The following is a 13,392-nucleotide window of genomic DNA, read 5'->3' on the forward strand; positions in this document are numbered from 1 at the left end:
CCCGATTTCCATTGTGGTTGATAGGGTAGCACGTCTACTCAGGGCATCAGCAACTTGATTTTTTTTCCATACTTATTATTGAAGATAAAATTATATCTCTGTAAGAAAGATACCCACTTCAAATGTTCAGTGTTCAACTTCTTTTGTGTGTCAAGATATTTTAGAGCAACGTGATCAGTAAACAACACAAACCCATGTGCAATAAAATAGCGCCTCCAATGTCTTAATGCTTGAAAAATTGCATAAAACTCCAAATCATAGGTAGAACAATTCTTTCTTACTTCATTCAATTTCTCACAAAAGAAGGCAAGATGCTTACCTTCTTGGCTAAGAATAAAACCTATCCCAACATGTGAAGCATCACACTCTACTTCAAAAACTTTGTCAAAACTTGGAAGTGTCACTTTAACATTTGGTGTCCATGTGAACTCCCATCATCTAGTATAGTCTATTATGGGTGCTACAATACTACTAAAATTTTGGATAAAAATTTGGTAGAAAGTTTACAATCCATGAAAACTCTATACTCCTATTATACTAGAAGGATTGGGCCAATCTTGGATTGCTCTTACCTTTTTTGGATCCGTTTGACCACTAGCTTGAGAAATGATAAAGCCTAGAAAGGTGAAACTAGTTTGCATGAACCTACTCTTCTTCAAGTTTGCAAATAGCTTCTCCTTCCTTAACACACTCAAGATGAATCTTAGGTGTAATAAGTTTTTTTCCTTGCTTCTAATATAGATTAGAATTTCATAGAAAATAAACTACAATAAACTTACCAACGTAAGATCACAACACTATATTCATCAACTACATAAATGTGCTAGCTTCATTCGAAAGCCCAAAAGGCATAACCATCCACTTGTACAAACCATCTCTGGTCTTAAATGTTTTCTTCCATTCATCTCCCTCTCAAATGAAAATCTGGTGGTAGCCACTTTGAAGATCAATATTACATAAGCACTTATCCCAAACTAATTCATCCATCATGTCGTCTATCCAAGCAATAGGAAACCAATACTTAACTATAATCTTATTGATTTTCCTATGGTTAGTGCACATCCTCCATTTACCATCCTTCTTTGGAGTTAATAATGTTTGTACTACACATAGACTCATTCTTTCCCTAACCAAACCCTTTTGCATCAATTCTATCACTTGTTTATTGAACTCTACATGTTGTGCTACATTCAACCGATGGGATACTTGATTAGGAAAAGTTTCTCTAGGAATAAGGTCAAGATGATGCTGAATATCTCTTTTGGGTGGAAGATAATCAGGAAGTTCCTCATGAGCAATATACGAGAACTCCTCTAGCACCTTAATTGCCTTAAGTGGCACCAAATTTTCTTCTCCTCCTCTTTTTAGTAGTAGTGCATAATAGTAACCTATTACTTTCATTTCTTTGATAACTTCTTTTGTAGACAACATGGTTTCATTCTTCTTTTCATCCTTAAGTGACAACAAAACCACTTTAGAGCCATCCTTCCAAAATGTGTTATAAGTATTTTTCTCTCCATCATGGATGACCTTCCTATTATACTACCATGGCCTTCCCAAAAAAATATGTCAAGCATCCATAGGGATAACATCACACCATATCTCATCCTTATAAAATTTTCCTATGGTAAATTTTAGTAAACATCTTTTATCAACTATAACTTCATTCCCTTTTGCAAACCATGCAATACGATAAGGGTGAGGGTGCTTCTCACATTAAAAAAATAAATTCTCTACCATTTCTCTAGATACCAAATTCTCACAACCACCCCCATCAAAAATAACTTGACATACCTTTCCACCAAAAGTGCATCTAGTTCTAAAAGTGTTGGTCCAAAGCCATGAATCATCAGAATTATTTGTTGGAACTTCATATTTTTCTAGGATGATCATTGATCTCCTCATCATGAGGATTTATCCCACATCTAGTGAAACTTCTTGCTCCTCTTCTTCTAGCTAAGCTAGGTTCACTCCAGGTTGTCTTCCTTGATTTATTTCTAGCATGTTATAATTTGAGCATTCAAAGGCTCAATGTCCTTTTTCTCCACATCTATAATAGGTAAAGGGCCTTCATTGGTTTTCCCATCCTCTTTCACTACTATAGCCCTGTCCTCACTAATCACCTTCCTCTCTCTATTTTTGTAGGATCTTTTCTAGAATTTGTATTTCTTTTGAATCCTTGGGAGGATTCTCCTTGTTTGTAGTTAGAACTTCCTCGAAATGATGTGAAGGGACCACTTCTTCCTCCTTTATCACTCTAGTTGTATAGTTGATTCTTCTTTTCTTATACCTTTAGAGCTAATTGATAGGCTTCCTTCATACTATTAACACAATGCATGCTTAATTCATCTTGGATAGAGAATTTAAGGCCATTCATATATCTAGTAGCCACCTAATCAGCATCATCTTGATGCTCTATTCTCATGCATAACTTATAGAACTCCTTTGTGTACTCTTGTACATAAGAAAAATTTTGCTTCAAATTTTGGAACTTAGAAAATAGAGTTTGTGAGTAATCTAAAGTTAAGAACTTTTCCTGAAGCTATTTCTCTATCTTGCTCCACTTTTTGATCTTTTCCTTTTTTTTAATGGTTCATTCCTTGTCGAGGTGATTCTACCATATCATTGCATGTCCCTTTAATTTTATGTGACCAAACTTCTATCAAAAATATAAGAGGAGTAACTAAGAGGGGAGAGGTAAATCAGTTAATACCAAAAAAAATCCGAGACCCCTTAGATATCTGTAGAAAATGCAAATAGATAACCAAATATTGCTAAAGCTTGATAAACACACAAAATACTATAACTTAATAATAATTGGATTAGCTTGGTAAAATATTAACATATAAACCTTTAGATGTTATGTATGATTACTATTACTTTAACTTAGTTACAAACACATAAAAAAAATATTATGAACAAATTTGAAACCAGGATTTAATGTGGAAACCCAGTTTGGGAAAAACCACCAATAGCAACTAGTTAGTAATTTTCACTCTTCTAAAGTGAGCCTTGTTAGGAGCCAACCCTGTTAAAGGATTTAATCACCCTGTTAGGAGTGACCTAGTTAGAGGTCTTGAGAACAATTCAATGGAATTGCCACCTTGTTAGAGGATTTGCAAATAGTTGTCAAGCCAACTCTATTAGGAGATTTAGATCACTACTACAATGCTTAGAGAGTAACAATGAGATGACCTAATTTGAATGCAACTGAATTGCTGATTTTAGATCTCTATTCTAGCTTATATTTGATCCTTCCTAATCAAATATGGATTTGTTGCACCACAAGGATATTCTACTTATCCGTCAAATTTTCTTCCTCTTCTCATCAATAGATCTCCAATCACATCATCACAATTTGCACATTCACTTGCACTTTTTCACACACTTCAAAATTAGAACTTGACCTTGTACTTATATGTTCCATTTTGTCAATTTGGCTAAAATGCAAATTACAATAATCAATATTCATCACTTTAGTTGGTTTGAATCTATAGATAAATCAATTAATCTTAATACAACAAAATAAGAAAATCCTTCATTAGTCGACCCTGCTATATACAAATTAACTCTAAAAAAAATTCCCTTTCCTAACCAACAGAAGCTTGGTTAACACTACAAATTTAAAAAAATCCTTTGGCAACTAAGTGAGCTTAGTTGGCACTGGTTCCATTTAACTTTCCTTCATTACCCAAGTGAGCTTGGTTAACACTCACTTTCTGCAACTTTTCCTTTAACACCCAAGTGAACTCAGTGAACACTACCTTCTGAACTAGGAAAACACATGAATGCTCGAAAGAAACTGAGTACTATCTTCACTGCTTGAGTGAGCTTGGCATATACTGACTATAAATGATATGAAATTTGTATAACATTAAAGAAAACACAAAATTAACCACTTGTATCCAACAATGTCCCTCTTTGGCAATGATGGCAACAGAACATGTTACAACACAATAAAATTTTGGATTTTAGAATTGAGAACTCCCTCTATCAGTATGAGCTCTTCCTTTCACCAAATTTTTTCTTTATGGCTATTAGCAAGTTCATTCAGAACATCCTCCCTCTTTCAGCATACTTCTTCTTTGAAACACTTCTCCCTCTCTAGTTTCTTTGTTATGATTCCAAAAATTTCTTAAAGATATGACAGTAAATTTCTCCCTTTCTGAAAAGACATTCCAAAGATAATAACTATGTAAATACCAATGTATATTAATTATTGATTCATCTACAATATACCCTTGCCAATTCTTGCAATAACTAATTGATCTTCAATAGGTTCTGGTTGATGCATTCACTGAACTTTACTTAGTGAATTTTAGATAGGGGAATGACCCCTAGCTTACCTCTTAGATATTATACATCCTTAGGTAATGGATTGGTGAATATGTCTAAAATCCATTCCTTTATATTCACATATTCTAATCTAACTTCTTTATCTTGCAGCAACTCTCTTAAGAAGTGATATTTAATAGCAATATGCTTTGTTTTTTAATCCATTACTGAATTCTTTGATATGTTGATTGTATAGGTATTATCACAATATATGACAACTTGATCTTTGATCTCAACCTTCATTCCGTCCAATAGTTATTTCACGCAAACAATCTTAGAACAATTGACTACTACTACTACATATTTTTCCTCTGATGTGGATTGAGAAGTACAATTTTACTTTTTTCTTGTCCAAGATACTAGTATTTTGCCATGAAATAATGTGTCACAACTAATGCTTTTTTTATCATAAAGACTTCCTGCCCAATCAACATCAGTAAATAATTTCAAGTCCAAATTGCCTCCAAGCTTGTACCATAAACCATAGTCTTCAGTACTTTTCAGATATCTCATGATTCTCTTGATTTCCATAATGTGGTTTTCTTTAAAATTTTCTAAGAATCTTGCCACTATTCAAACTACTAGAGAAATATTAGGCCTTGTGTGTACTACAAACTATAATATTTCAATCATTGATCTGTAAGTGGTCTTATCTACTTCTTTGGAATCATCATTTTTGGAAAGCTTATGTCTAGTAGAAATAGGTGTTAAAACTAGTCTTGAATCTTCCATTCCAAATTTCTTTAGTATTTCCTTGATATACTTTGATTGAGTGATGTAGATACCATTCTTGTTCTACTTTATTTGCAATCCATCAAAGAATTTTATTTAACCAGACATGGACATCTCAAATTCTTTACTCATTTCTTTTGGGAATGCTTTGCATAAGTCATTATTTCTTATAAATAGAGTATCATCAACAAATATTTCTACCAAAACAATCTTCTTATTTGGTCCTTCCTTGATATATAGACTACTGTTATCATTAGTCCTTTGAAAACCAAAATGTACCAAGTAATTATGGAGTCTTTCATACCAAGCTCTAGAAGCTTTCTTAAGACCATATAATGCTTTTTGTAGGTTGAAAAACATGTCTCCTTTGCTAGGATCTACAAAACATTCTAGTTTCTCAATGTAAACTTCTTCATCAAGAATTCTATTCAAGAATGCAGATTTGACATCCATTTGATATACTTAAAATCTTCTATGTGCTACATATATTAGTAATGTTCTAACATCTTCTAGTCTTTTGACAAGAGCAAAAGTCTCACCATAGTCAATACCTTCTTCTTGATAATAACCTTTGCATACCAATCTTTCTTTGTTTCTTCGTACCCTTCCATCCTCATTTAGTTTATTTCTAAATACCCATTTTGTACTAATCACATTTTAATCCTTTGTTCGAGGAACAAGAGTCCATGTTTTATTCTTTTCTGTTTGTTCCATCTCTTCATTCATTTCTTCAATCCAACTTTCATTTTCCAAAGCATCTTCAACACTTCTAGGTTCAAATTTAGCAAGTAAACATGGACCTTTTAATTTTCTTCCTATCATTGTTCCTATTGGTGTTTTTCAACTATTGAATAACAATGGCTCAATACCAAGATAAGTATACTCACAAATCAATGGATTAGCTACATCCTATTAACAATTATGCTTGCATATTATCTAGAACCAACTTCAACAAAACCAAGACTGGCTTTCTACTCTTTATCCTCTGCAAAACCAAGGCACGTATACCTAAGGGAAAATTTAGAATCAATTTTGTTGTATGAGAACTTAATTAGTTTCGTTTTGATTCTCATCTTATATCTATAACATGTATTCAGTTTATCCATTCATTGATATTTTTAGATTATATACATCCCTCGTAAGTAGATTTGATCACAAGTCTTCTTAGATTTGCAAATATTTCCAAAAATAGTAGCTAACTAAAGCTAAAATATTACATACAAAGAAGTGTTGACCATCTTTCAAGCTCTTCAAATAGTAAAATAAAGGTGATTTTGATTTTAGACTTGATGTTTATTCATGATCTACCAATTTTTAAATTGGATTAATTAAATCAGTGCCTATTCCATTGGGATTCAAAGTCAACTCCAATCTATAGATCTAATTTTTTGCATTACAACAATTTTTATCAGCAATTCTTACTGGAATTCATTCTTACAAAGATCCTTTCTATTACCATAGCAATCCCATCAAATTTGCTAAATCTTTTACTTAATTCATTGAATGAATAGCAATAATGAATTGATATACCACCTAAGTGAATTGCATTCAATTGGAGAAGCTTTACTCACACAAAACATAATAACAAGGTAATAACAAAGGAGACAAAATTCAATAAGAACAAATATGGGGATAACTCAATTTTGTATTAATTTTCATTGAAAATTGTATACAATTGTAGTAAAACTTAGAATTACTCTACAAAGACACATAGATCATATGATATAAATGTATTCTCAAAAAAGGTTTACAAAGAAGATACATCATGAAGTTTGCTACCATGTCTAGACCAAACTATATTTAATATAGACTCAAATTGTATTAGAAATTGGACCCTCTCTCTAGCCTTGGAATCTCACTTATATAATGTGAGATGCAACATGCTTCAGCTGTAGAGAGATGATAAGTGTCCTTTTACAAAAGGTATTTACATATAGCTATCACAAAAAGACAAAATTATGTGTAATAGAAAGGCATATACATCATAATATTCTTTTGGTAGGCCCCTCTTCCGTTACATCTTTTGAAAAATTGCAAACTCCATAATTTTGACCCTTTATTTCATCTGATTCTTTGGAGTAGGTGACTATCAGGCTTAAAAGTGGTGTTTCCTATTCTATTTCCTACAAGCTCATTTCAACTTGGGGGTTCTCACTGTCCTCATCATGAACTATTAAAGTAACAGTTACATCCACATCTTCTTCTACTCCATTATCTTCTGTCATCTGTTCTGCAGACAGAAATTATTCGTTCAACTTGTTGAAAGTAGTGTCTATTGGCTTGGCTTTTCACCACCCTTCTTTTTTGTATTCAGCAGTGAAAAACCCTAAATATGCATTCCAAAGGAACTTGAAATTTGGTCAAAAGACCCTAGGCAAAAGATTCACCAAATAACCTTGTGTTTTGCCTTGTTTGGCCCTAGCCTATGAAAACCTTAGGAAGTATCATTCCAAATAAATTTTGGTGGGACATTTTTATCCTAAAGTTTTATGTATACAAAGATGCCTTTATTAATCTTTTGATAAACTTTATGATGTTTGCCTAAATTGCATTATTTTATTTTGAAAAAAATCCTATTTAATAGTAAGCTTCGGTGACCATTGATCTTGATTAGATCAACGGCCATTGCATTCCCATAATTTAGAGCTACAAAGTTTTTAAATATTGTGGGGAAGCACCTGTTCAAAATTTAGCTCTTGTTGATGTTTCAACTTTAGTGCGCCGAAAAAAGTTAGTTGCTATCAGAGCTAGTCAAAACTTTTGGAGAACTCTTAGTGTTCCCCACGCATGTTTTAAAATCCCTATGATATCATTGGCCCTTTCTTTAGTAAAGGTATTATTGTATAGCTTAGGGTTCTTGATCATTGATCTTGTGAAGAATAAAATGCTTTTGCATGCCTGCAATAATAAGATGACGAATGTTAAATAATGCAGGGAAGCAAAAATTAGACAAGTGGCACAACCTAATAAGATGGGACCACTGTTCTTAAGGATGATGTTGAGATGTCTTTCGTGGCAAGTGTCAAACAAGTTGGAATAGATGGAGACATTTTATTCGTCACTTCAGCTAGTGTAGTATTTTGAAATGCATGATTTTATAACCACTGATCTATCAAGGATCAAAGGCCAGTGCATGCTTGCATTTTGAAGTTGCATGAGAGATAAATAATGTGGGCAAATGGTTTTTTTACATATGGCAAGGTGGGGTCGAGAATTTCTAATCATATACTATGAGGTGCCACACTATAAAATTATCGCTAACATGTACTACCAAATGTGCCACTACAAAGGTATGTTTTCCAAGTGGAAGTGAAGCCTTGTCAGCCATAGATCTTTCCAAGATTGATAGTTAGTGCAATCCTACATTATGAAGCTACAAGTAAGATAATGAATGCGGGTATGCACCTTTGCAATGCATGTAATAGTGGGTCCAATGTATGGGAGAATGCTCAGTCATGGGATGTGGTCTTCGACTTGTGCTTAGCTGGAAACACTTATGATGTGGGCATGGAAAATTTCAGAAATAAATGCAATGGTACGATGAGTCAGAGCACACAGGTTGAAAGAAATCACTTCATTGGCCCAAGTGGATGATGGTAGCATAAAATTTATAATTGTTTCACCTTTTGATCTTGTCTTGATCAACATTGAGCACTTGCTCGCATTAAGAACTTGAGTGAAGTTTTAAAAAAGTGGGAATGCGCCATGCGGACATGTGTCCATGGTGACGTCTAAAGTTTTAACTCAACAACTCTACAGGGTATAATCACTGTCACCATTGATCTTTTGAAAATCAATGGCTGATGCAATTTTGCAATAAGGAAATGCTTGATCAATAAGTAAAGTGAGAATGCACCAACTTGACACATGCAAAGAGTGACGTCAAGCACTTTCTCACTCAAAAGAAGAAATGGGACCCGCTGGTATGGAAGTTTTCATAAGGCACAAACTCATATAAAGGCTTCCTATTGGTCAATGTAGTTGACTGGTCCTGATTCAAATATAAATTGATTGAATCATTGATCTTATCTTGATCAACAAGCAGTGCTTCCCCACAATTCTAAGGTGCAAGAAATTTAAGAAATGTGGGCAAGTGGTATTGCGACATGTAGCCTTCTTTTTTAAAGCCATGAAACTTTTTGCCCAAGCCTCTAAAAGGTTTGTTAATGATGAAAATTTAGTGAAGTCTAGAGCATTTGCACAATTTTTGTGGAGGTTAAATATAGGAAATTTTGAGAAGACTTGTGAAAAAATAAAGGTAGAACAATGTGATAAATCAGATTTTTCTATTAAGGAGTAGATAAAGAGTAAATTTTTGAACGATTTTTCTCAATTTACCGTTGAGTCTGAAAGACAAATAATTAAACAGCCAGGAGTCCTTATTTTTCTTGAATGGGATATAGTGAATGCCAAAGTTTTTGATTCAGTCAGGAAGAAAATGGACGTCCAATTCAAAACTAAAGAAGAAGTATTATAGGCTCATAGAGGAGTCAAATTTAGTGATAACCACCAAGCCCTTGTTATTTGGTCAATTAAAAAAAGAGACAAGACCAGAATGTAGGAAATTTCCACTGCAGAGCATACTAGTGCATTGACAATTTTCAAGGCTGGTCAGGTACGAAGTAAGTAGATAATAGCAATGCCCTTAGAAATGTGAAAACTTGGTAGTATTGTATCTCGCCAGGAAGAAGATAGATTTACCCAAATCAATGATAGGTTTGAAGAAGTTTTGATAGCATATGAGGAAAGGGGTATCCAGATACAATCATTGGAAAACAAAGTATCCCAAATGGAGAAGGTACTAAGGAAAAGAAAAATTGGAGAGACTAGTAAACCCAGGATTGCATACCCTCCTAGGCCACCTATTGAGCCTTTCAAGTCCACTCCAGTTATTGAGGTACTAGATATCCTTGAAAGGCTGCAATTCTACACTGTAGAGGGTTTTGGAGAAGAAAAGAATAAGTTGTATGTAATGCATGTAGAACTAATAATTAGTTTGAGGAGAAAATAAGGCAAGGTATAATGTATTTAGTAGATAGAATTGAGTGGTCATCATTTTTTGATTTATTGGCAAGGATTACATCCATCAAGGATGAATTAAAGATATATGAAGCAGTATTCAAACCTCTTGTGCAGAAGTGGACAGAAAGAAATGAAGATATTACTACTACGTGTATTCCTATCATCCAACTGGCTTGTCATCAGATAGAAGGAATTTTTGTTTTACTAAATAAATTGCAAGGTTTTGATGATAAGGAAGATTCTTTCTATACAAGATTAACTAATTGTTTTTCCAAGTATTTTGCAAAAAAAATTTATTTATTCCCTTGTGCTCTAAATTCAGTTGATAAAATAAAGGAAAAGGAGGAATGGAAAAGGGAGTTAGATGAGATTTTTTTTGGGAGGATAAATAAAGTTATAAATGAAACTAGAAACTTGTTATGGGCTATGAAAAATGAGCAGTTCGTTAAAGTACAAATATTATATAACTCCATCAGAAAGGAATTAGTTGATATGGAGGCAATTGCAAATTCCCTGACAATTGTACAAAGAGAAGCCCTAAATTTTGATTGGCTAGAAGATATCACCTATACTAAGTGGAAAGAAGAGTTTTTGTCTTAAGAATAGACAAAAGGAGGTGATGAGGTGGAGGATGATGACAAAGAAGAGGATACAAAAGTAGAAGCCACCTCTACCACTGATGATAAAGACAAAGAGTATCCTCAAGTAGCAGGAGATAACTCATCACTATCACATTTGATGGCTACCTATCCCCAAGAACCAGAGCACTAAAGGAATCTGATCATGATATTTTTTCTTTCCAAAGGGAATAACAAAAGTGGGCCCACAAAGGAATGTTCAATGTACCAGTCTTTCTGTTATTCGCAGTGTTGTCTTGTTGTTATGGGTGTATGTAAAACTTTGTAAAGGCACCTATCATTTTCTCTTAGCCTGAAGCTTGTTGCATCTCACACTATATAAGTGAGATTCTTAGGCTATAGAAAGGGGTCTGAACTCTATTTTTCTAAGTGATATACTTAGTCTATTTTTGTTCCATTGTTTGGAGCAAGTTTGTGATGTATTTTCTCTATTAGTTCCTGAGAATACATGAATAATAGAATGATCCTTGTGTTTCTTCCGAAGGTCATTTTGAGTTTACTATAAATGTATACAATTTTCAAAGAAAATGAATAAAAATTATGAGTTATCCCCATATCAGTTCTTTCTGAATCTTCTCTCCTTTTGATTACTTGATTATCTTGATATTGTATAAGTAAAGGCTTGTACAATTAAATGCAATCCAGTTAGGTTGTATATATATTCATCACTGCTATTGATTCAATGGATTAAGTAAAAGCTTTGATGAATTTGATAAGATTTCTATAGTAGGGGAAAGGATTTTTGAATGATGAATTTTGATAAGAATTTCTGATAAAATTTTTTGTAAGGCAACAAATTAGAGCTAAGGATTTTCTTTAGACTTTGAACCCCAATGGATTAGGCACTGGTCAAATTGATTCAACTGAAAGAGAGATTTATCATAAATGGTTTTCGAATGAAGAATTATAATTAATTTTACTTTTATTTCTTGAAGATTTTCAAAGTTGGCCTGTACTTGTTTTCATGGAATGTTTTAGCTTCAGTTAGCCACTATTGCTAAGAACATCTACAGACCTATAGAAGAATTTTGGCTAGATCTGTTATATGGGATGTGTTTAGCAAATTGTCATGAATTATGCATGTATATGAGGACATGAGACAAGAATTAGAATGAAACTAAAATATTCCTCATATAGTATTTCCTAGTCTTGAATCATCCTTGGGTATACCCACCCTAGTTTTGCAGAGCCTGAGGAGTAGAAAATCACCCTTGGTTTTGTTGAAGTTGGGCCAAAATGGTTTGCACATACAATTGTTAATAAGAATTGGCTAGTGTTTAGATTGTGTGAGTAATTTAATCTTGGTATTAAGCATTTTGTTGGTTAGTAGTTTAAAAACACCAACAAAATGGTGACTCTATTGGGGAGTTGTCCAACATGTCTGTGAAAAGTACTGCCATTTCTTTGGTTCTGTTGTGTATGTGTGTGTCAGGTTATCTAAGTTTTGCCCATGGTTATGAGGGAGTATTTTAGTAACAAACATTGAGAATTTAAAAATAGAATAGAACAAGTGCCACAGTGACACCCTGACGTATCCAGTCTATCCAAGTGTCTTATCTAACAAGCAAAGTGTTGTAGTCTTTTGATCTCAATGATTGGTCTATTTGTGTCAGATATTTCTTTTTCTATTTGTGTGTTGTTTGCTTGGAGTCAAGAATAATTTTCATTTTGTATTTTCCCAATAATAGGGTTGTGACTTAGTCAAGGTTTTGAAGCTAGTGCTTATTTTAACAAAAGGTGAATATGGCTGACAAGAGAAAGAACAAAAGAGCTTACATGACAGGCAATCCTAATGTACCTATGTATATTGATTTACCCCAAGGTTGTAGGAAGAACTAGAATAAGAAAAGGACAGATCCAAATTACACTTGGAAACCCATAGGTAATGCATTCATCAATTCCTAGTATCAACCAATATTAGGGAGAGAGTCTTCTTCACTCAGTGTTGAATTTGAAACTACTAGACTCTTAGGAGGCATTTTCAGTACCCCATTACTAGATGAGAGAGTTTTTAGGACAAAGATGTGTCCATAGTAGGAATTTCTTCATCAAGGCCAGATCTTGTAGTAGATATGAACTATAGGCTAGGATTTAGGAGATCATTTAATGATACTTTTAATCCTAGAGTAGCCCCATACATGGAGCCCAATCTTATAGATTTGGATGATCCTACTGATTTAGAGGCTACTTCTACATATCCTAAAGAAGTGCATTCTAAGATAGTAGTTCTAAAGCAATAGATTGTTGAAGAAGAAGCTAAACACATTTGTATTGAAAAGGAGAAGGAGCAAGCCACCTTATATGCCATAATAGAAAGGGATGCTCTGCTGAGAAGGATGGTTGTCTTGAAGGAGTAGAATAAAAAGTTAGAAGAAAATACCACAACTCTCCATACTGATGCATTTGGAGATGTAGACAATCTAAGAGCTAAAGTTCAAGAACAAGAAAAATGCCTGAATCAAAGGCAAGAACTAGTTATTGCTCAAGTCCAAGCCTATAAACCTATTCAAATGGACCTTGTAGAAACCATTGCAAAAGCTATAGATAAAGGGAAATGAAAAGCTATAGGGATCCAAATAAATGAACCTCAAGCTCTACCAAGCAAACCCATATAACCCTCCATGTCGAAATTAGATCTAGATCTGGAGAAGGCTAGAAAAGAGAA

Source organism: Cupressus sempervirens, chromosome 7 (genome assembly GCF_028749045.1).
Source record: "Cupressus sempervirens isolate cs-2001-9-10 chromosome 7, ASM2874904v1, whole genome shotgun sequence".
NCBI classification, from domain to species: Eukaryota; Viridiplantae; Streptophyta; class Pinopsida; order Cupressales; family Cupressaceae; genus Cupressus; species Cupressus sempervirens.